The sequence below is a fragment of the Peromyscus californicus genome, unplaced genomic scaffold (genome assembly GCF_007827085.1).
Source record: "Peromyscus californicus insignis strain IS unplaced genomic scaffold, ASM782708v3 Scaffold_7__1_contigs__length_154581171, whole genome shotgun sequence".
Classification (NCBI taxonomy): Eukaryota; Metazoa; Chordata; class Mammalia; order Rodentia; family Cricetidae; genus Peromyscus; species Peromyscus californicus.
In genome coordinates this window covers 23,059,266-23,082,858 of record NW_026294595.1, presented here as the reverse complement: position 1 = coordinate 23,082,858, position 23,593 = coordinate 23,059,266, and the positions used below count along the sequence as shown (strand labels likewise).

At 36.6% G+C, this 23,593-nt stretch overlaps 1 protein-coding gene across 1 annotated transcript in view; it reads left to right on the top strand.

Moving 5' to 3' along the window:
- Gtdc1 (glycosyltransferase like domain containing 1) overlaps positions 1-23,593 on the top strand; it is a 376,640-nt gene that overhangs the window by 609 nt on the left and 352,438 nt on the right. The window lies entirely within an intron of this gene.

The window sequence follows — 23,593 nt, the reverse complement described above, 5'->3', positions numbered from 1 at the left end:
ATAATACATTCATTCCTTTAACCCTTGGTCTCTCGGTGGGCAGCACCCACACCCCCAACCCCCACTCCACTGGGCAAGTGCAACTTTTATCCTCGTCTCAGAACGACGCAGCTTTAAGATAAGCTTTGAGATAAGAATTCTTAAGTTAGGAACTTGGGCCCTGTGATGGGGAAGTTCAAAGAGAAGGGTTTACGGTTTTTTTTTTTTTTTTTTTCTCACCTGTATCACAGTTTGGAAATGGAAAACGTGAGTTGAAGGTGATCTTTCCACATGCGGTGGATTGCTGCCCCTCAACCCTCTTGTGCCCCAGCTTGCCTGACATAGTTGATATTACCCCTTGAGTTGATTTTAAAGCTTGCTGTGGTGGTCAGGTAAAGGAGCTGCTGTGGGGGGGGCGGGGGGGGGGGGGGGAAGCAGTATAACTCAATAGAACCATTTTATTGGGTTCTATTAACCTGTTTAACCTTAAGCTTTAACCATGACAGGAGTTTCATTTCATGTTGGAACCCACATACCTAGTGCGATATTGAATTTTAATTAGTGCATTCCAGGTCTTGATGTGGAATAGAGTCTTCTCAGCTTCAACGGAGAAGAATTACACACCGTTGTCCTTAGGGCCTTGTTCTGTATTTAATGAGACAGTTTAATATTAGGGTTGGAGGAACACATTTTGAGTCAGGATACTTGGACAAACTTGCAGACCGTTAGTAGGTAATGCCTGAAGCTAATAATACACGTTATAGCACCGTGTCTTCTTCACTCTTGTTCTGAAATCGTGTTGACATTTTTACCTTATACATCACAGAATAACAGGATTTTCCGTTTGCAGTGTAATCCAGCTTCATTATTTTACGTTTTCATGAGATTTAGAAGGAACTGAATAGAACTGCTTGCCTTTATTAAGCATTGAACTAGATGAAACCTCCTGATGGGACACTGTTGTACCCAACTTGATCTTGTTTTGACCAAACCGTCCCCCCTGCCCCCAACCCCACCTCAGCCTGTTGAGCAAAGTGAAGTGCTCTCCTGAGCTCTTGTCCCTTCCCTCTTGATTATGTTATCTTAAGAATTGCCAAGTGATCACTATAAATTTTTTTTAAAATCCTCTTTCTACTCATATGAGAATGATTTCTAATTTTGACACTTTAGATACAAATGATGCAAGTTACTTATAGTTAGCAAACTATACTTATATCTGTTAGTTGAAACATTTTCTTCTACTTTAGTTTAAAATTTGAATTTAATAATTATTTTTCAGTTTAAGAATTACTCAGATTCATCTTTTTTCTTGAGACAGGGTCTTATCTAGCCTAGGGTCTGGAATTCACAGTGTGTCTGAGGCTGGCCTTGAACTCCTTATCTTCACACCTCATACTTTCTACTATGCCAGGATTCTATTAGTCATATTCATTAAAAAAAGCATTTTTATTTTAATTTTTAAAAATTATATATGTATTTGTGCATGTGAGTTCAGGTGTCTACAGAGCCAGAGGGGTCAGATCTCCTGGAGCTGGAGTTGTGTGGATGCTGGGAACTGAACTTGGGTTCTCTGTCAGAGCAATATGTGTTCTTAACCCATGAGCCAGCTCTCCTGTCCCTGTCATTTTATTCTTGAATCAGGTAGTCTATGCCTCCCAGAAGATTAGTTTATCAAGAGTTTTAGGGTTATGGCATGTATGACTTTGATATTCAATAGGAAGAGAGATCCTATACATAAATAGTAATCTACATCACTGTCCCCAGTATTACATTAAAAAAAAAAGTGAGCTTGAAATGCAGGAACCCTGAAGTCCTTGTTGGGGTAGGGTTGGATTTTTACATCTCTCACAGCACAGCGTTTGGTGTAGACGTAGTAAATACTTGTTGCTTCTGTGTTTTGTCTTGGTAGGTGCTTTTTGAAAGATGGCCACGTGTTTTTAATCTGTATGGCTGGTGTCAGTCCAGTGGATACTCTGTAAACGCTTTGTCTTGTTGGTAGATGAGTTCCTGGAAGTCCCAAATTATGATTTTAGTAAACTTGAAACTACTGATTTTCCTCTTTGTGTTGAACCAGTACTGAAAGAGAGAATACCAAGGTATATAATAGAAAAATTGGAGGAAGAAGTATTAATTTTGTTCTTTAATGTAAAAATTTCAGAGTACAGTTATAAATGTGGTGATAGAATATACACCTCCATCATATGAGAGTTACGTGAAATTTCTACTGGAGCAAAGTTTGATAACCATGAATTGAGCAACCTTTAATTGTTATCATAGGCCACATTTTAAAGTGTTGGTTTCATTTTATAAGGATGCATTCTTCAGTCTGTAGATTGAATAAATAACATGATTTGGGAGTTTGGACTATTTTGTTAGGCTATCCTAGAATGATATTTTAAATGATCCAATGTTCTTTATGTTGGTGGTAATTACTAAAACATAATGGATCTTCTCTTTCTTTTATGCTTACTCCTGGCTTTTTCTTTAGTAGATCACACTAGTGTTTGTGTATTAAAGCAAAACAAAATAAGACACATGTCAAGATTTCTTTTGCTAAGTAAAGTAACTTTTTCCATTGAAACTGGTAGAATTTGGGCCACCAAATGCATAGCCAGGCCAGTTCCATAGAGTGATTACTATTTGAACATGTGAAGTTCTGTATCATAACTTTTACAGAGATACTTTCTTTGAACTACATTCCTTTTTTCCTACTGATAATATTATCAAAAGCGAATTTATAGTAGAGTAGGATGGTGCTTAATTATATGAAACAGTCATCTTGCATCCATCTATATGGGTTCTTCACTCAGCCCCAGTCTTCTTGGACTACCCACTTTCAGGTTAGTCCCTTTTACACAGATAATTAGGTCAATATACTCCCCACCCCATTGTCCCGAAAAATCTCATTTGGTAGGAGCCAGAGTTGTATCCTGATCATCCATTCTTCACAGAAGTATGGTATTATGCTATATATACCCTTGGCATGTACTCTGTGTGCATGTGAGAGTTTATTTTTAAACACATTTCTTATCGTAGCTTTACAAATGTATGACATAAACATCTTGAAGTATGTAAGAAATGTACAGAATATTTCAAGTATAGTTACAGAGGGAATTGGGATATAAAATGAGATAAGAGTTAGTAAGAATATATAGGTCTCCCCTCCTCCTTGCGAGATTATATTTAAGCTATTTGAACAAATGATAAATTTTTTGAATACTTGTCAAAAAAGTCGTTGGGACTTCTTCCTTCCCTTTCTCCCTCCCTCCCTCCCACCCTCCTTTCTTCCTTTCTTCCTTCCTTCTAGATCCTCTGTGGAACTAGAACCTATTCTTTGCTTAGGCACCAGGAGCAGGTTGACCAGCTTCCTTCCTTCTCTATGTCCTCCTCTACATAGGAAACTGAGGCCTGTTTGCATCCCTAGATAGTTAAGGTCTTGGCAGAACCAGGATACTGTGTGTGATACCATCTTCTAGATTCATACTCACTGTATTGCTCTTTAGATACTGAAATGTGGATTCTGTCACTGTTACCATTTGTAACACTTTTGAGATTCAACTTTTCATATGCATCAGAAACTCTAGGACATCCAGGATCTATCCAGTCATGACTCAGAATCCATTCCTGGCTGGCCTTTAGTTAAGTTCTCTACCACTGTGTTAGTGGAGTAATGAATTCTTTTTGTCCATTTTGAATGGTGGCTGACTATTTTCAAGTGTTTGACTTTCTGCCCTTCTGGTCTCTCCATTTTGAGCTTTCTTTTGAAAAGGTGTTCATTATACATTTCTGTAGTATGACTATTTCCTGTCTTTTAGACTGTGTATACCTAAAGAGTGAGACTGGATCTCATAGCAAGTTATTAATTTGGTTAAATACACATCTATTCTAATAGTAAGTTCTGTATTATTGTTGGAGGAGGGACAGTGTCCATAGAAAATTCAGAATTCATTTAAGAAGTTTAGACATTTTATTGCCAACATTAGTACTTGGAAAGTTTCATATTTTAAATTATAAATATCCATATGAAAAATGACTTCAATCATCTTACAGACATTTACTTAAGGCACAAAAATTTTGCTATATTGAATTGTAAGGCATTGCACATTTCAATGTGTTTTGAGTTTGATAAATATTATATATTATTTTATATTTCTTACACATAGAAATTTTATGGCACTATAAAGAAGTGAGTTTAATGACCCCATTTTTGTTCATTAGTAATTATATACTAAAGAGTAAATTCTCATTACAAGGCCCTTAAATTACTGCCTATAAAAAGAGAGACCTCTTTGATTTTGTTCTCCATACAGTTCTAGTTATTGTATTGAGGGAAGTCATCAAACTCTTTAGTAGTCTAAACCTTTAATTTGGTTTGAGAACAGCAGTCATATATTGAACTCCCAAATTGCCATGTCTTTAACAAGCAATGCAAACACTCTGTATTAAAAAGGTAATGACCATAACTTTTCTTGAAGGGTTTCTTGTACTAATTTTTTGAAGAGGACATTTGAACTAAATTTCCCGCAAAAGCCCAAATCTCCTACATTTTATGATAGTAGAGTACATGTGTATGTGTAGAAGGGAAAGATGGTAATTTTTCTAGTGGTATCTTTAAGTGGACAATTTGCTGATTATGTTGAGGTAAACATTTTACAACTCTAAAGGAAAACTTCAATTATCTGAATGAAATGAAGTATGTAAAATTAATTCAGATAAATGGGGGAACTCTTACTGTAAATGATGCATGTTAAGAGATACGACCTCAATCTTCACCCCCCCCCCCCTTATGTTTGTCATTTGCAATTACACAATTACAGAATTGTGATTCTTCTTGGTCACACTAGGAGTTATTGATGGGAGGAAGTTGATCTATAGTTTTTTTAAAATCTCTCTTTCCCACGATCTGGAATGATGTTCTGTGACATGAGTTCATCTCTGTTTTGTACTGCCTTCTGTTTTAGTGGTATCCCAGAGCCTTTCATTTTGTCTGCTCCTCACCAGTGTGTGTGGACTCTGAGACTATGATTTGGTTGAAATTAAACCACATTCCTCTCCCATTCACAGATGCTTATGCTTCTTAAAAGTTGGGTTTCAATAAGTATATTGAACTGGTTAACTCTTTAATTCTTTCTCTCTCAATGTCTTTAACAACTGTTTTGTAGTATACACCCTTAAAATAGAAACAAACCTCAGGGCATGACTCCTGACCTTTGTAGATTCTAACTTGAAATGGAAATTTTACTGATTGCTTGGGGTTTAGGAAAATGACTTCTGTTTCAGTTGACTGAGGTTTGCAGTACTCTTGATTTTGAAAGCTGTTGTGTAATTTCTAGATGGCCCCTCTAGTTGTGATGATATTATCTTCTAAGCTTTTTTTTTTTAATGTAAACAACTCACATAAGTGTGTGCTGACATTGTATAAGCCACTTCATTACTTCATTCTTTAATGTTACCTATAGGTCCTTTAATTTGAAGCATTTGAGAACATACTTATTTTCAACATGTTCTTTTTTTATTTGTTGATTTTTAAGATGCAAGATGAGTCATATCTTGATTGATTTGGGTAGAGTGTGGTATCAGCAAGAGCTGTATCATCTTTGTGAGCAATTGGTGAGTCATTGAGACTTTCATTTATTTATTTTTTCCTTTGTTTTTTTGAGACAGGGTTTCTCTGTGTAGCTCTGGCTGTTCTGGAACTCACTCCTAGACCAGGCTGGCTTTGAACTTGGAGATCCACCTGCCTCTGCCTCCTGAGTGCTAAGATTAAAGGTGTATGCCATTACCACTGGCTGAGACTTCCTTTAATAGATCTTGATGTATGACCAAAGATTTTGGTTTCAAGAATCAATCGAGTCTGATTTTGATTTTTATACAGTATAAGCTTTAGGCCTTGGGAGGAAAGTAGGCATTTAACTTGCTTGAATTTCAGTTTCCTCGTGTTTGAAATGGGCATAATATCATGTAGCAGTTAAAAAATTAATAATAATATTTGATGTATTAATTCATGATCATATTTTAACAGTGTGAATTAATAAATCTCTAGTTTGAACACCACTTTAAATGGAAGTTATTTCCCAGTTGAAGATAGAAGCAGTTGAGTAACTCAAAACCTTTCCAAATAAAAATCTTGTTCAGATGACTTTAAAATTATAGAAGGCTTGCTTGTTTAAGGGCAGGAGAGATGGCTAAGCCATTAAAAGTTAGGCTCACAACCTAAAATATTAAATTATAGAAGGCATAAATTATCAGTCTACTTATATACACATAATGTACTAATCATTGGTATAAGGAGGCAGAATATATTGTTTTTACAGTTTAGATGTCCCCCCAAAGGGCTTGGTTTCTAAAGTGGTACTATTAGCAGGGGTTGTGGACCTTTAAGTGGTAGGGCCTAATATTGCAAGGTATTAAAGGTTACTGGAATCATGAGACCCTGATCTCATAATATGTTTCCTGACTTGAGATGTATTACCTCCAGTTTGCTCTTTCACTATATGATATGCTTCCCTAGCCAGAAGTTTTCATCCATGATAAAGGTAAGTTATCGAGACTTAATATTAGATATGCATAGTACTTGTTTATGTCTGAATCTAAGGTAAACCAGTAGCTTTTATTGTGACCTTGAACAAAAGACTTTCTTTGCCTCTAATCTAGATTTTTTTTTTCATCTATGGTATAATAGCTAATGAATAAAGATATGAGGATTAAATGAGATAATGTTTGTATATGAAGACTCAATGCTGCTTGCTGTTATTTGTGTTACTATTAAGTTTCAGAACAAATGAGAGAGCATTTTGAGTTAAAATCAAAATGTCAGTGCAGACACTTGGTACACTAATTGTATGGGGATATTTACTATGGATTTGAGGATGTTACTTTATCATTTATAGCTTTCTGTTTTTTCTTGAGATGATAGTTCTCGGGCGCTGGAGACATGGCTCAGCCATTAAAGAGCACTGGCTGCTCTTCCAGAGGACCTGGGTTCAAACCCTTGAACCCATATGGCAGTTCACAACTGTCTGTAACTTCAAAATCTGACATCCTCACACAGACATACATGCAGGCAAAACACCAATGCACACAAAATAATATAAATAAATAAATTTTAAAAAAGATAGGAGTTCTCAAGCCAGGCAGTGGTGGTGTATGCTTTTGAACCCAGCACTAAGACAGAGGCAAGTGGATCTCTGAATCAAGGCCATGCTTGTCTATGGAGTGAGTTCTAGGACAGAGAAACTGTCTTGGGAAAAAACCAACCAACCAACCAACAAGATAGTGGTTCTCAGAATGTGATATATCTACTTGTCAGCAGGTATCTTTTGCAGATGGGGGACACAAAATTAGAACTGTTATCATAGTAATGAAACTTTTTGCCTTTTTGACCTGATGATTGTCTAGTGGTTTAAAAATAAGGAGGAGTAAGTTTGTGGACATCTTAATATAAATTAAATTCCAGTGACACCAAACTGTCTAGTAATTGTATGTGCCTCATGTGACATGTGCATTAAAAAACACTGAAAACAGCAAATATCCAGCCATCCTTACTCTAGAAGGTACTTGAGGAAGAAATAGCAATGAGTTTGTAAGATTTTAACTTATTAATCTTTCTTTTAGTATTTGTTCTGATAAAATTGGAAAGATACAAAAGGCAGTTCTGATTTATATCCAATGTATATTTGTCTAGAGAAAACAACAAGCTCTCATGCTTTTTTTCTGAGTTATCAATAAAACTAGCCACATTTTCTATATGAAATACCACTTCTACTTTAAAGAGTGAATAAAAAAGAAACTATGATGATTTAAACTTAGTCATCTGTCAGTCATTTTCTTGAAAATAAAGAAGAGGACCTGCCACTCTAAGGGAACAGCTGTTCATGTTTGTTGCAAAGATAAAAATTCAAAATTTTATATGAAAATTAAAATTTTAGAAAAACCTATGTTATTTGCTATGCTTTTTTCTGCTTCTCAATATTTAAGAAATTCTTCTGGTGCACAGTGATACTAGTGACTGTTTGCTGCTGTATAATTATGAATTATGATATGTGTCCAGTAAATCAATGTTTTTCAAATGAAAAGTGTTACAAATAAGGATTAAAGATCCCTTTATAAAGCAAGCGATATAATACAAAAAAGTTTCTCTATATTAAATTCTACATTATAACTAACCCTTAAGAAATTCCTCTTTGCCAAGTTTTGGTGTAGTATCCTAAAAATTATCCATTACTATATGAACAGGCTATTAGTATTAACACATTTTTCTATGTGTTTTGTGAGGCCATTTTTTTCACATAGCTCAGTCAAAACTATATATTACAGCAGATTGAATATAGAACCAGCTATGAGAATTCACTTGTCTTCTCATAATGATATTTGAATTTCAAATGATATTTGAAAAACTGTTATAACAGTATTATTTTCCTATTAAGCTTTTACATTTTAAAAGTTTCCATAACATGTGAAATTTATTTTGAATATTACGTATTTTATAGGTTTATGATGATATAACAAATATTTAGGGTTTCTCTGTAGTTTTGCGCCTTTCCTGGAACTCACTTTGTAGATCAGGCTGGCCTCGAACTCACAGAGATCCACCTGCCTCTGCCTCCCGAGTGCTGGGATTAAAGGCGTGCGCCACCACCACCCGGCTAATATTGGTAATTTTAATACACAAAGTCTTTGGGAGTGATACAACAATTTTTAAGACTATAAAAGGAGTTTAGATACTAAGAGATTTGAGAACTTTCTTTTTTATTAAGCTCGTTGAGAGTCTTAAAGATTTAGTCTATTTATTATTTCTTTGAATATGGACTTCATGCATCTAATTTATTTCCCTAATTGTAAGGCTCTATGGTTATTGGATTTTTTTCATTTTTGAAATAGGCAAGGTTCTTGCATGTCTTTAAAGATTATTTATTTATTTTTTGTTTTTTTGAGACAGGGTTTCTCTGTGTAGCTTTGGAGCCTTTCTTGGAACTCACTCTGTAGCCCAGGCTGGCCTCAAACTCACAGAGATCCGCCTGCCTCTGCCTCCTGAGTGCTGGGATTAAAGGTGTGCACCACCATCACCTGGCGAAAGATTTATATTTTTAAGATTGATGCCACCCAAGGTACTACTGAGTTGAGATAATAATTTCAGTTAACCTCTTCCTTCCTGATACCATGTGTGTGATTATGAGCTGTGACATGAGTTTATGCTCAGAAATGCAGATAACCTGGGCCCTCTCGATGGGTGGAGATAGCATTTGGTGAAGCAGACAACTAGCAATAGCAGAGAGAAAAAAGGAAATGTAATATGTAGCCTTTTGAGGCAGATACTACAACAACTTAGAGATGTTTCAAGGTGAGTATTTTTAGATGGGAAATACATCAATATGTATAGATTTTAATTTTGTTATATTCTTACATTTGGAGTTTGTATGAACTGAGCTGAAGTAACAAGAGCAGGACATTTGTGAAGGTTGAACTCTTAGGCTGAAGTTTGAAGGTTCAAAGAAAAATAATTAAGAGGTGCTGTTGAGGCCAGGAGGGGTTGAAATATTCAGGTTGTAAAGCACCCAAAGAAATCCATATGTCAGAGTGGATGTTAGAGCATGTCTAAGAAGTGATGGTCAACACGCACACTAATGCAAAAAAATATTGTTCAGCTCTGGAAAATGTAGAGGCCTCCAGTATAGTTGGTACAGAGTAGAAATCCAGAGCCAACAGCGCTTTGGACATGGAAGAGACCACTATTGGAGACTTGAAGTTGAGCTCTTCCTTCCTGTCCAAGTTCATTATTAAGTCCTTTGATTGATGCAAAGCTGAGCCCAGGGGAAGAGGAAAGGGAGTATAGCTGTCTACATCGGAGGGAGATAGCTTGTTAATCGAGTGGTTTGGAAGTAAGACAGAAACAACAGTTGATTCATTATTGTCATTCATCTTAGGTTCTTAAAACAACACCCTGATGGTATTATAATGCCTACACCAAACACTTCTCTAGGCTAAGAGTTGGTAGACTTTCGTCTTTAAAGGACCCAGGTGGTAAATATTTTGGGTTCCTATAGCAATCATTGTTGCTCAGTAAGAAAGCAGCTGTGGCGAAGTAGTGAAGGAACATGCCTGTCTTTTAATAAGCATTATTTGTGGAAACTGAAAGTGGATTCCATATTGTTTTCACCTGTCACAGAATATAAGTTAACCTTTTCCCAATTATTTAAAAATAGAAAACCCACTTTTAGGTTATACCTATATAAGAACAGGCAGCAGTGTTGATTTTACATACGTGTTCTAGTTTGCTGACCTCTGTTTTAGGAAAGAAATGTCTTATCAGTATGATGATGAGAGCTTGGCAGTACTGAAATAGATGTTCTCTAGGACAATGCTGTTAGTGATACTGTCTTCTAGGTGACACGGATGATAAAAATCCATTGAAGTATTTAGATGTGACATCTACAGCAGGTTCTAATCATTCAGTTATGAGACAGACTGGAGACTTGACAAGGATTGTCACCTACTGTGCAGAGAGAGCCAGAATCCATTACAGAAATTGTCTGGGTGAGCTGCCTGCTGGGGCCAGTGATGCACCGTTAGACAAAGATGGTGAAAGAGACAAGTTTGCCATATCCTTGGGATGACTAACTGAGTGTGGCACAAGTATGGCATTAAGCCATATGATTCCAAAAACTTTATGACTACATAAAAATAAAAATGAAAAAAAAAAAGAGTAGTGGTGGCTAGTGTAGTTGAAGTAAATTTGATCTTTATTTGCGGAATGTGTACTGCATTACCATTCTATAATGATATGTAGTAATTGCCTTGGTAATCTAACTTTAAAGATCCAGTTTTTATTCATGACGCTTACATAGTTATTACCTTTTAGGGTTGAATTCTAAAGGGAAATGCAACAAAGAATGACAGCTGTTTACTAGACTAGGTTAGTTTAAGCACTATAATGTTTTTCTTTATTTTTATACATTTTTAAATCAAAATATAATTATATCACTTCTCCCTTTTCTATTCTCCTTCCAGACTCTTCCACCTCTCTCATGCCTTCCTCACTCTTGAATTGATAGCCTCTTTTTCTTTGATTATTATTGTTACGTGTGTGTGTGTGTGTGTGTGTGTGTGTGTGTGTGTGTGTGTGTATGCACAAATACATAAGTACAACCTGCTGAGTTTGTTTTGTTGTGTATATGGTTTCAGGGGTGACCATCTCGTATTGGCTAACCAGTTTGGCTCATGGCTGGAGAGGCTAATTCTCCCTCTTTCAGCACTCATTTATTGCCTGTAGTTCTTTGTCTAGCGGTAGGACCAACCTGTTGAAATTTTCCCTCTTCTGTGTTAGCTTGTTTATTGGTATTGTTATTGCTTGGGTTTTGTTTATGCAGCCATTTCTAGGAGAGACTGACAGCAGTCTTTCTAGTGTTCTCTGGCTCTGGAAATCTTTCTGATCCCTGCTTTGTGGGAGTTGTGATGTCTGGGCTCCCTGTGCATCATCTGCGTTGTGGCCAATTGTGGTTTTCCATTTACTTTACATTTACTTTAAAGAGAGGCTTCTTTGATGAGAGGTGCAACCTCACTTGTCTGTGGTATAGGGATGAGATTGAGAATGTAGTAAGGGATTATGCTAGTCTAGTAAAGTCGAGGCAGTGAATGGTTGTCAGATCCTGTGGTATATGCCAAAGAGAGGTATAGCTGGGTCCTCTGGTAGATTTATTTTTAGTTTTTGAGGACTCTCTATGCTGACTTCTACAGTTGCTGTACCAGTTTGCATTCCCATCAACAGTGAGTGAGGGTTTCTCCTTCTCCTTGACTACACTAGCGTGTGTTGTCAGCTGTTTTGTTGATCTTAGCAATTCTGACTGGCTAAGATTTCAAAGTTATTTTAATTTGCATTTCCTTAATTGCTAAGGAGGCTGAACCCTTTTTGATGTGTTTCATAGTCTTTTATTTTTTCTGTGGGAACTCTGTCTAGATCTTTAGCCCAGTTTTTAGTTGGGTCATTTGTTTCTTGACTCTGGTTTTTGAGTTCTTTGTATATTCTGGAGCCTCAGTGAAATATATAGCCAGCAAATTAGCTCTCATTCTGTGGTTTTCCTCTTCACTTGATTGGTAATTTCCTTATCTGTACAGAAGCTGTTTATTTTCATGAAGTCCCATTTGTCAATTGTTGACCTTAATTCCTGAGCAAATGAAGTTATATTCAGAAAGTTCTGTCCTACATCTAAATCTTGTAGGAAACTGCCCATTTTCTTTTTTTTTTCTGGCAGTTTTAGTGTTTGAAATTTCACAATGAAGTGGTTCTAATTTTTGTTCAGGTGATAGATACAGATCTAATTTCATTCTTCTGTATACAGTTTTCCTAGTACCATTTGTTGAAGATGCTGTTTGTTCTCTAGTAAGCACAATTTTCTCATGTAAATTTTACTTGGGATTCTTGAGAGTGTGTTGTCATGTAATGTATTTAAAGTATATTTGTATTTGCAAAAAGCTACTCAAGTTTTCTATAAAGATATCTCTGAGCCGGTTGGTGGCGCACGCCTTTATTCCCAGCACTGAGGCAAAGCCAGGTGGATCTCTGTGAGTTCAAGGCCAACCTGGGCTACAGAGTGAGATCCAGGACAGGCACCAAAAGAACACAGAGAAACTCTGTCTCGAAAAACCGGAAAAAAAAAAAAGAAAGAAAGAAAAAAAAGGTATTTCTGACCTGTGGCAGCATGCACAGTGCCTGCACGGTCCTGGGCCAGATGGGGTCCCAGTGTTAAGAGGAGTGGTCACATGACCCCATCTCTAACCCAGAAGCTATCTCCAATTGATAACCACTTGCAAATCAAAAATTAGTTTTCTCTGACAGAGTCTCACTGGGGATACAGACCACTCTTAAGGTCAAGCCCCATGCCCTGAAGTAGATATCCAACACAAAAAGATGTTAATGGCATCCTTGGAGGTCCTTTGTTTCATAATCTTTTGTCAGGACAATTTTTTTAACCTTATAAGTCCTTTCTGTCTATATTATGGTGTCTGGTTTTGTGTTTTTGTGGGGTTCATGTGTATGTAAACATGTGTCTCTGCATCTATATGTTATTTTATGCTTTTTCTTTGCTGCTTTTTCTTGTTTTTTTGTTTGTTTTGTCTGATTCTGATTTGTTTGTTTTTCTTTTGCCTTATTTTATTTTATTATTATTCTTTAGATGCCTGTTTTCTAAGGAGAAACAGAAAGGTGTGAATGGCAATTTGGAGGGAAGATCTAGGAGTGGTTGGGGGAGGGGAGACCATAATCAGAATGTTTTGTATGGGGGAAAAATCTATTTTCAATAAAAGAAAAATGGAAAAAGAAGGGTCCAAGTAGATTCATACCTAATAAGTAGAAAATCTTACTGTACTGAATTAATGTACCTAGAGTAGTTGAATTCATAAATTCTTTCAGTCCCTTTAACTAAACTTACTTGAAATGATTTAGCAAGCAGGTATGAGTTGGGATAAATGTATGTATTTTTAAAAAGAGCTGTTGCATTGTAATATATTGTAAGAACATTGGACTACATGTCCATCCCACCCTCAAACAAAACATTTTGCTTACAACTTAGGTTGAAATCTATATCCAGAACATAACACTATTAGTTGTCAGTGTGCCACTGCCGTGGTCAGAGTGAGGTACAATTAACATGTCCATCCTTCTAAGAAAAAGACTTAGTTACACACACACACATCTAATTTACAAATTTGATTAGAAATCACAATTCTGGGATAGCTTTATGTATAATTGATTTGAATGATTTCATAGATTTTTTTTCTTTCATTGAAGCAGTGCCTGTAGTTGAAAGCGAGGTGTGTTTTATCATTTGAATACTTTAAACTTCTTTGTATCTGGAAGGAGGATGTTCTTAGAGGTGTTTTAATCCTGCAACTCAGGGGTTTTGAGTCCAAATGCTTTGCTGTTTATATGTTGCACATAATTGAATTGGATTTTGGTTTGTTGTGATTAGTATTTTGAAAACTTTGCCATTTTTAAATCTATAATGTTATCACAATCCTTTTGCATGTTTTTAAAGCAACAAGTACCTTTTTATCTTACAGATAAGATACATACAATAAAAGATGTGAATTTCAAATCTGTGGTGGTCTTTTGAAGCCTGATATAAGGGGGAAGGGGCTGGTAAATTGAACATTGTAGATCATGGTTGTTAATTTTCTCTTTTAATGTAAATCTTCTTCAAGATTTAATAATTCAGAAAAATACATAAATACAGCTTGCTAAACTATAATGTTTTTGTTTTTGTTTTTTTTTTTTTTTTGGTTTTTCGAGACAGGGTTTCTCTGTGTAGCTTTGCGCCTTTCCTGGGACTCGCTTGGTAGCCCAGGCTGGCCTCGAACTCACAGAGATCCGCCTGGCTCTGCCTCCCGAGTGCTGGGATTAAAGGCGTGCGCCACCACCGCCCGGCTGTTTTTGTTTTTTGAGACAGGGTTTCTCTGCATATTTTTGTTGCCTGTCCTGGATCTCGTTCTGTAGACCAGGCTGGCCTCGAACTTACAGAGATCTGCCTGGCTCTGCCTCCTGAGTGCTGGGATTAAAGGCGTGCACCACTGCCACCCCGGCAACTATACTTATTCTCAATTTACTTGTCCATATTGAAATTGAAAATCACATCATTAAAGTAAAAAAAGCCATTTGCTACAGAATAGGTGTTGCCATTTGTAGACAAAATTCTAAACGGTCTTATTAAATAAGAAACACAGAGCCAAATACAGAGTTAAAGCCTAAGAGATCAGAGCAAGAGCCACGACCCCCTTTAGCTTACCACTCGCTGTAGTCCTTCCCCTGAGAGAGAGAGACCTTCTTCCTGTGTCTCTTGTGTTTTATTGCTTTCCTGTTCTGCCTTCTCATTGGTTCTAAGCCCAGCCACATGACTTCCTCAACCCTGCCTGTCTATACAGACCTCCTGGTCTCTATGGTTGGTACTGGGATTAAAGACTCAAGGGTTACCACGCTTATCTATGTCCTTGACCACACAGAGACTCTGCCTGCCATGTGATCGGATTAAGGGTGTGTGCTACCACCACCTGACTTCTATTCCTGGCTTGCTAATGACCTCTGATCTCCAGGCAAACTTTATTTATTAACATACAAATAAAATCACATTTCAGTATAATTAAAATACCACCACAGCCATTCAGTGGGAGAATGTAGTTGTAGAAAGTCATTTGTATTAATCTTGGAGGTGATTCTTAAGCATTTAATTGATTTGTTGAATATAATCAAGAGAAGAAATTCCAAGTGTTCAAAACTAATATTTTAGCCAGGCAGGTCTGTAGCTCAGAAGTAGAGCTTTCTAGCATCTGGGAGGTCCTTGATTTAATTCCTAGTTTTGTCAAAAACTAGAACAAAGCAAATTAATTTTGTATTGTCAGAGTAATATTAAAGCTTACTTTCCTGTATTCTTTGTGTGTGGACTTCTCATGAACTGCTTTCTAGGGAGACAAAACACTAAAATTTGGAAGATGTTGAGAAATCATCAGCCCTATCCACTTTTGTTTCTTTGTGTGTCTGTGTGTTGGGGGGAAGTATACGTGTTTGGGCGTGCATGTCTGCGTATGCAGGTGTAGAAGTCAGAGGTTTTTGTTAGATGTTGTCCTCTGTCACTCTCTGCCTTAGTTTTTGGAGACAGGGTCTCTCACTGAACCCTATGCTTACTGACTTGCTTGCCTGACTCTCCAGTGAGCCCCTGTCATCCTTCTGTCTTCTTCCAGTGTTAGGATTATAGGAGTGTACTGCCCACTGCTCTGTCTATCTTTTTACATGGGTGTTGAGAATCTGAACTCCTCAGCCTCCTGGCTGCTGCAAGGTGACCAACTTAGTTCCTCCCATACTCACTGCCCAGTAGCCGCGAAACAATAGAACTGGTTGATCATGGACTGAGACTGCTGAAACTGTGAGGCAAAAGAAATCTTTCCTTTTAACTTCGGTCAAGTATTTAATAGCACAATGAAAAAGTCTGACTGACTTCTTTAGAATGTTTACTGAAGTTCTTTCAAACCCGACATTAAGTAAGACACTGTGCATAAGTTATTTTTATGTCAGTCTCTATCCTTTAAAGCAGTAGTATCTTAATTTTGTGATGAAGATATTAGAAGCAAAACAGTATGTCTGTCTAGCCTTCAAATAAGAAGTGGAATCCTCTACACCTATAGACTGATCATGTGCAAAGGTATTTTTTTGGTATGGTGATTGATAAATAAAGAGATAAGAGAAAAATCAGCCAGCATTTTGGGTAATTTTAAGATTTAACAGCTTTTAACATGACTGACATCTTGTTGATGTAAAATGATGTTAGAGTCACCTTGAGAAGCAGTGATGATGCATTTGCAGTTAGTTTATCTGTAGGTGGACTTTTCTGTTCTGCCAGCCACTCCCCAAATAAGCACACAGAGACTTAATTATAATTGTAATTATAAATGCTTGGCTGATAGCTTAAGCTTGTTTTTAACTAGCTCTTATAACTTAAACTAACCCATTTCTATAATCTATGTGCTACCCTGAGGCTTGTTTAACTCATGTATGTACTTCCCATCCTGCTTGTTCTGTGTCTTCTGAGATTTTGCCTTTCTTCTTCCCAGCATTTTCCTAGTTTGACTCTTCCACCCAATCTCTTCCTGCCCTGCTGTAGGCCGGTTAGCTCTTAACCAATGAGAGTAATACATGTTTACAGTGTATGAAGATTGTTCGACAGCATGTATCTGAACTTTAGAACTCAATAATTTACTGAATTGTCTTTGGTATTAGTATAGTATTGTTTAGTTCTATTTGTAGGTATTCCATGACAGAAAATGCTTATACAAGAGTATAAAAATGAGCCATTATAGAAACGGATGCATATTGTAAGCTGAATTGGATGAACTCCAAATAGAATGTGTAGAAAATGTACTTGAAAGAAGTACTATGTTGGAAGAACCAACAAAAGAAAATTAAAGCATATTCTCCATTTGGTTCAGTTGATTAATTTCTTGGCATAATAGGATTTTAGTTTTGTTAAGGAAAGTGTTAGTGAGTGCTTGGAAAAGAATAAATAAGACACTGCACTAGGCATTTCAGGGAAGGCAAAGATGGCTATGACATTTTTTGTCTTCAGGGATCATCTGCTTCAATGTAAATAGTTGAAGTTCATCTGTAGTGGAATGACATAGTTGCTCTACATGTTAATGTGCCAGTGTTGTAGCAGTGGGAAAGACTGGTACATGTCATTGAGGTTCAGAGTACCTCTGAATATTCAAAGAAATATGTGTATTTCTTTGTTAATGCTTAAAGTATTTTAATGAGATAGACTGTGCATTATCCAGTTGGAAATACCACTCACTTAAAAACCTGGATATTATAAGCATCAAAACCAAAATGCTCAGTCTAATTACAATGTATGTTCTTCTCTTTGCTGGTTAGTTTTTGCTGCCTTGACTAAAAGTAGGGTCACCTGGGAAGAGGTATCCTCAGTTGAAGAATTGCCACTGTCACATTCGCCTATGGACAAGTCTGTCTGTGTAGGCATTTTCTTGATTAATGATTGATGTGGGAGGACCCAGCCTAGTATGAGTGATGAGTAGTTTTTTTTCTTCAGCCTTCCCAAAATAAGAATAATAAACTTGATGCTAGTGTCATCTTTAAATAGTTATAACTTTAGGAGTATGTCTGTTCACATTAGTATAGTAAATGTACACCTTAGCAATCCATATTGCTCTACTTGATATGTGAAAGTAAAAATAAAGGTGTGAAGTGCCTGGCAGACTTGTATGAATTTTGGTAAAACAGAACACACACAATCTATTTGTCTTGGTGCTGAGTCCTTGATATATTGAATTCAAATATAAACTACCTTCTAAAAGCTAAACACATAATACAGGTGTACATTTAAACGTACCTCACAATTTTCAGTCATTTGTGTTACAAAAAGATAGTAACCATAATTCCATAAAGTTTTTTTTTTAATAAGAGTGTGAGTCTGTTATTAGTGTTTAAGTGGCTTACTGCTTTTGCAGAGGATCTGGGTTTGGTTCCAGTATCCATATGATGGCTCACAACCATCTGTAACTCCATTTCCAGGTGATCTGATGCTTTTTTCTGCCCCCCAGACTCCTGCACACAGGTGGTACACATAAACTCATGCGAATATAAACCCATACACATTAAAAAAAGGGAATGAATTTCATTATATTTTCTTTCTTTCTTTTTTGTTTTTGGTTTTTGAGACAGGGTTTCTCTGTGTAGCCCTGGCTGCCGTAGAACTTGCTCTGTATACCAGGCTGCTTCAAACTCACAGAGATCCACTTGTCTCTGCTTCCCAAGCTCTGGGATTAAAGGCCTGTTCCACCACCACCTGATTAATTAATTATGTTTTCATGTATATAAAGTGCTTTGCTTGTTATCTGTTATCCTTATGGATATCCATAGAAGAACTAAGGAGAATAAGGATATTTTATTATCTCATTATCCAGACTTAGTTCTCCTCCCATTGATTCCTTTCTTATTCTCAAATGCTGACCCCTGTGCACCTCTAATTTTGATTATAAATATGAGAAAAAGCATGATACAATTGTCTTTCTTAGCCTGGCTTATTTTTCATAATGTAATCTCCAGTTTTGGCTTTAATCTGGTATTTCCATGCTTTGCCCCATTCTTCTTGGGAATGGGGATGTTTGCTATTGTATATTGGAATATGTAACTTATTTTTTGATTGAACATGGTACACAGCCTGAGTCTAAGAGACTCTGTACTTACACTTATGGAAACTTTTGAAGTTAGATCCCATGTATTTTGCATTATGAGATGTCCATGAGCCTATACAGATAAGGGTTAGAAGGATATGCCTTAAAAGCTTGGTGTCAAATTGACCAGGGGTAGACTTATGATTGTTAATTTTATCAACTTCTGAGAATTTAGATAATCAAGGAAGCAAAATTCTGGATATGCCTATGAAGCCTGTTTTGGGAGGTGAGGTATGTTTCTTGACAGGGTCTCACTATGTAACTCTGGCTGTCCTGGAACTCACTGTATAGACCAGGCTAACCTCAAAGAATTCATAGATATCTGCCTGCCTCTGTCTCCTGAGTGCTGACATTAAAGGCGTGCACCATTATGCCATGTTTCTATGGAGGCATTTCTCATTCAGTTGATTGAGACGGGAATACTCAACCTAAATGTAGGTGGGATGATGGAATGGGTCTTAGAGTACATAAAAAGGAGAACGTATTCATCTCTCTACTTTTTGATAGATGGAGTATAACCAGCTTCCTCATACTCTTGCCGTGCTTACTCCCCTCCATGATGAACTGTGCCCTTGAACTGTGAGACAGAATAAACTCTTCATAAGTTGTTTCTGTCAGGTATATTGCCCCAGTAACATACAAAACAACTACTACAATATGTTAGTTCTTCTCCTATTATTAATTATTAATATTATTTATTGTTGTAGCAGAGGGATTGTATATTTATTTATCTTTGTTGGTTTATTTATTTATTTATTTATTTGAGACAGGGTTTCTCTGTGTAGTTCTTTTGAGGATAGTTGTTCTGACTTGGATGAGATGGAATTTGATTGTACTTTTGATTTTCATTTTCCCGGTGACTGAGGATGTCAAACATTTTTTTCATGTATTTATTGATCAGTGTATTAATTTGAAAAGTATTTTTTCAATTCATTCGTACAGTTATTAATTTGGATTATTCGTTCTAATGGTGTTGTTTTTTTTTTGTGTTCTTTATCTAACTAAATTAGTAAGAAGTCATTTCTATTAATTAGACCAGAACCTTGTGATCATCTTGAGTTCTTCTCTTTGTTTCATATCTACAGCCCATCTATTAAGTAGTTCATGTTGCCTCTGACCACTTTTGGCCACCTCATACTGCTGCCTGGTTCAAGCCATTATCATCTCCTATTTGGACTATTGTAGTAGACTCCTGATTGGTCTCAGGTTCCCCTTATAATCTGACACCCAGTACAACTGTCTAGTGCCTATGTAGTAGCCAGTGTAATTATGCTAAAATAGAATTAAAATCCCACCATTCAAAACTCCAGTTAAGTATGAAGTCTGTAAACTCCTCTATGATATTCCCCCATTGCAATCTTATGTTTATTTTACTGCTTTCTTTAGTAGCTTACATTCACATTTAGCACTATTATTTTTTGAGCCGCTATTCTCAGGGGTCTTTGCATTTTCTGTACTTTGTGTGCATGTTCTCTCTTTCCTCCTACATTGTAGACATTTCACACTTAAATTGGGTAAATAAACAAAAGACAATATGAGACTAATTTTATAGGGGTACACCTGTAGAAAAGCCTCCTCTTTGACTGGAAGCTTTTGGGAGTGATGCCTTTTCCAAATGTTTGATGGTTATTGACTTTAATGTAATATTCATAAAATGAATATACTTATTTTAAGTATATAGGTCAATGAATTTTGACAAATACATGCTCTTATGTAACTGTTACTTTGATAAAGTATAGAATATTTTCTTTTTCTAAAGTTAAATTTATTGATTTTATAAATTGGCATAAGAATATTCAGCCTTATTAACCTTTTTTCAAACAAAATTAGTTATTATTTGGTTCTCCTCTCCCACCCTCTTGTTTACCTTCGTGCATTTCCATCCTAGTTGCTTCATTTCTGCTTATAGGTTACATTTGTTATATTGCCTTCCTCTCCATTCCTCAATACTTCTTCCTTCTCATTGTTTTTTGTCCATTTCCAGAATCTATACCCATATTCACACCCATGTATGTGTATGTGTGTGTGTGTGTGTGTGTGTGTGTGTGTGTGTGTGTGTGTTCATGTGCGCATGGCAGAATGTAGTATTCACACATGAGAGAGAACATGTAATATTTGTCTGAGTTGAGATCATCTCCCTTAATATAATACTTTCCAGACCCACTCTTTTTCCTGCATATTTCATTTTTCTTCACAACTGAATATAATTACATTACCCATTCATCTACTGATGGACATCCTGGCTTATTCATTTTCTTTACTATTGTGAATAGTGCAGCAGTAAACATGGTTATGTCTCTGTGGTAGAATATAGACTCCTTTGGGTATATGTTTAGGAGTGTTAACTTTCATATGGATTGCCATAAAGATGTCAGGTTTACCCTTCCACCAACAGTAAATGAGGTTTTTTTTTCTTTCCCAAATATCCTTATGAGCATTTATTTGTCATCTGTTTCCTTACTGATACCTATTATGACTGAAATAAGATGGAATTTCAAAGTAAATTTAATTTATATTTCCCTGATAGGTAATGATTTTGAATACTTTAAAAATATTAATATAACACTCCCTGCTCCCCTGCCCTGGGAAGAGTGCTAACAATCGGTTATCCAATTTTAAATGGTCAACTCTGTAAACATATACATACAAGTAACATATGTACTGACAAGGTTATATTTATATATTTAGTAGTACACACACACACACACACACACACACACACACACACACACATACACACACACACACACCCCTCAGGTTTTCAGATAATTTCTTTGATTCATTTTGAATTGTTTATTTTTTGCAGGATGGGAGAGAGATCTAATCTCATTTTTCTTCAGGTGAATATCCAGTTTTGCTAGGACCATTTGTTGAATAGGCTTTTCCTCTAATGTTTGTTTATTTTTGTGTATATATATGTGGTATATATGCATGTATTCATGTTTGCACATATATGTGTGCACGCATGTGTTCATGTGGAAGCCAGAGGTTGATACTGAATATCTTTTCTGATTTTTCTTCTCTCTTCATTTTGAAATAAGGTCTCTTGCTGAATCTGGAGATCCCTGATTAGGTCTGTCTAGCTAGCCAGCTTTCTTCTCCAAAGATCCTCTCTCTCTTACTCCTTAGTGTTGGGATTACAGGTGGGCCACTCAGGCCATCTGGCATTTATGTGGGTGCTGGGGCCCCAAACTCTTTTCTTCATACTTGTGTTGAAGGTACTTTCCCTAACTGAGCCACTTCTCCAGCTCCCCTGAGTATATACTTTTGACACCTTTGTCAAAATTAGGTGTCTCTACCTGTGCATGTTTATCTCTGGGTCCTTTATTTTGTTCTCTTGGGCTGCATGTCTGTTTTGTGCCAGTATCATGCTAGTCCCTATGGCTCTGTCACATTATTTGATTTCAGATATTGAGATACTTCTAGCAGTATTCTTTTTGATTAGAATTGTTTTGATGATTCGTGGTCTTTATTTCCATAGGAATTTTTTTTTGTTCTATAAAGAATGGCATTGGAATTTTGATGCATAATTAATTAAATCTGTAGATTAACTTTAGTAACATAGCCATTTTCACAGTATTAATTATCCAGTCCAGAAGCATGGAGGGTCTTTTCATCATCTAGTATCATCTTTAGTTTTCTTTTCAATGTCTTAAAATTTTTCATTAGAGAGGTTGACCATTTCTTTGGTTAAGTTTATTTCTTTGGGGGTACTTTCACTATTAACATTATCCTTTAATTACTTGGAACTATTGTGAATATGATGTTTTTCAAATTTCATTTTCAGCCAATTTGTTATTGGTATATATGAAAACTAATGCATTTTGTATGTTGATTTTGTATCCTGCAACTTTACTGAAGGGGCTCATTGTATCTAAGAGGTTTCTGAGTTTGTAGGGTTCTTCAAGTATAGAATCATGTAATCTGTAAGTATTGAAAATTTGACTTTTTCCTTTCCTGTTTATACTATTCATAGCTTTTTCTTATTGCTCTAGTTAAGATGTCAAGCATTATATAGAATAACAGTAGATAGAGTGGCACCCTTGTCCCATTCCAGATATTAAAGGAGATACTCTCCATTTCCCCACATTTAGTGTAATGTTACTTATAAGTTTGTCATACATAGCCTTTATTGTTTTGAAGTATTTTCCCCTTGTTCCTAATTTTTTTGTTAGGACTTTTATCAGGAAGGCATGCCAGATTTTATTAAATGCCTTTTTCTGTATCCATGAAGATGCTGATATGAATTTTGTCCCTAGGTTTATTATATGGTGTGTTGCATTTATTGATTGGTGTATGTTAAAAACAACCTGTGCCCATAAGATGAAACCTGCTTGATCATGATAAATGATCTTCTTACTGTGTCTTTGAATTTGGCTTGTAAGTATTTTGTTGAGAGGTTTATATACATCATAGTCTCTCTCTTTTTTCTTTTCCTGTCCCATCCCGTCCCTTCCCTTCCCTCCCTTCCCTTCTTTTCCCATCCCTTCCCTTCTTTTCCCATCCCTTCCCTTCCCTTCCCTTCCCTTCCCTTCCCTTCCCTTCCCTTCCCTTCCCTTCCCTTCCCCTTCCCTTCCCCTTCCCTTCCCCTCCCCTCCCCTCCCCTCCCCTCCCCTCCCTTCCCCTTCCCTTCCCCTCCCCTCCCCTCCCCTCCCTTCCCCTTCCCTTCCCCTCCCCCTCCCCTCCCCTCCCCTCCCCTCCCCTCCCCTCCCCTCCCTTCCCTTCCCTTCGTCCCATTCCATCGTCCCGTCTTTCTCTCCTTTTCTTTCTTTCTTTCTTTCTTTCTTTCTTTCTTTCTTTCTTTCTTTCTTTCTTTCTTTCTTTCTTTCTTTCTTTTTCATCTTTAATCAGTTTTGGTATCAGGGTGATACTGGCTTCCTAAGTG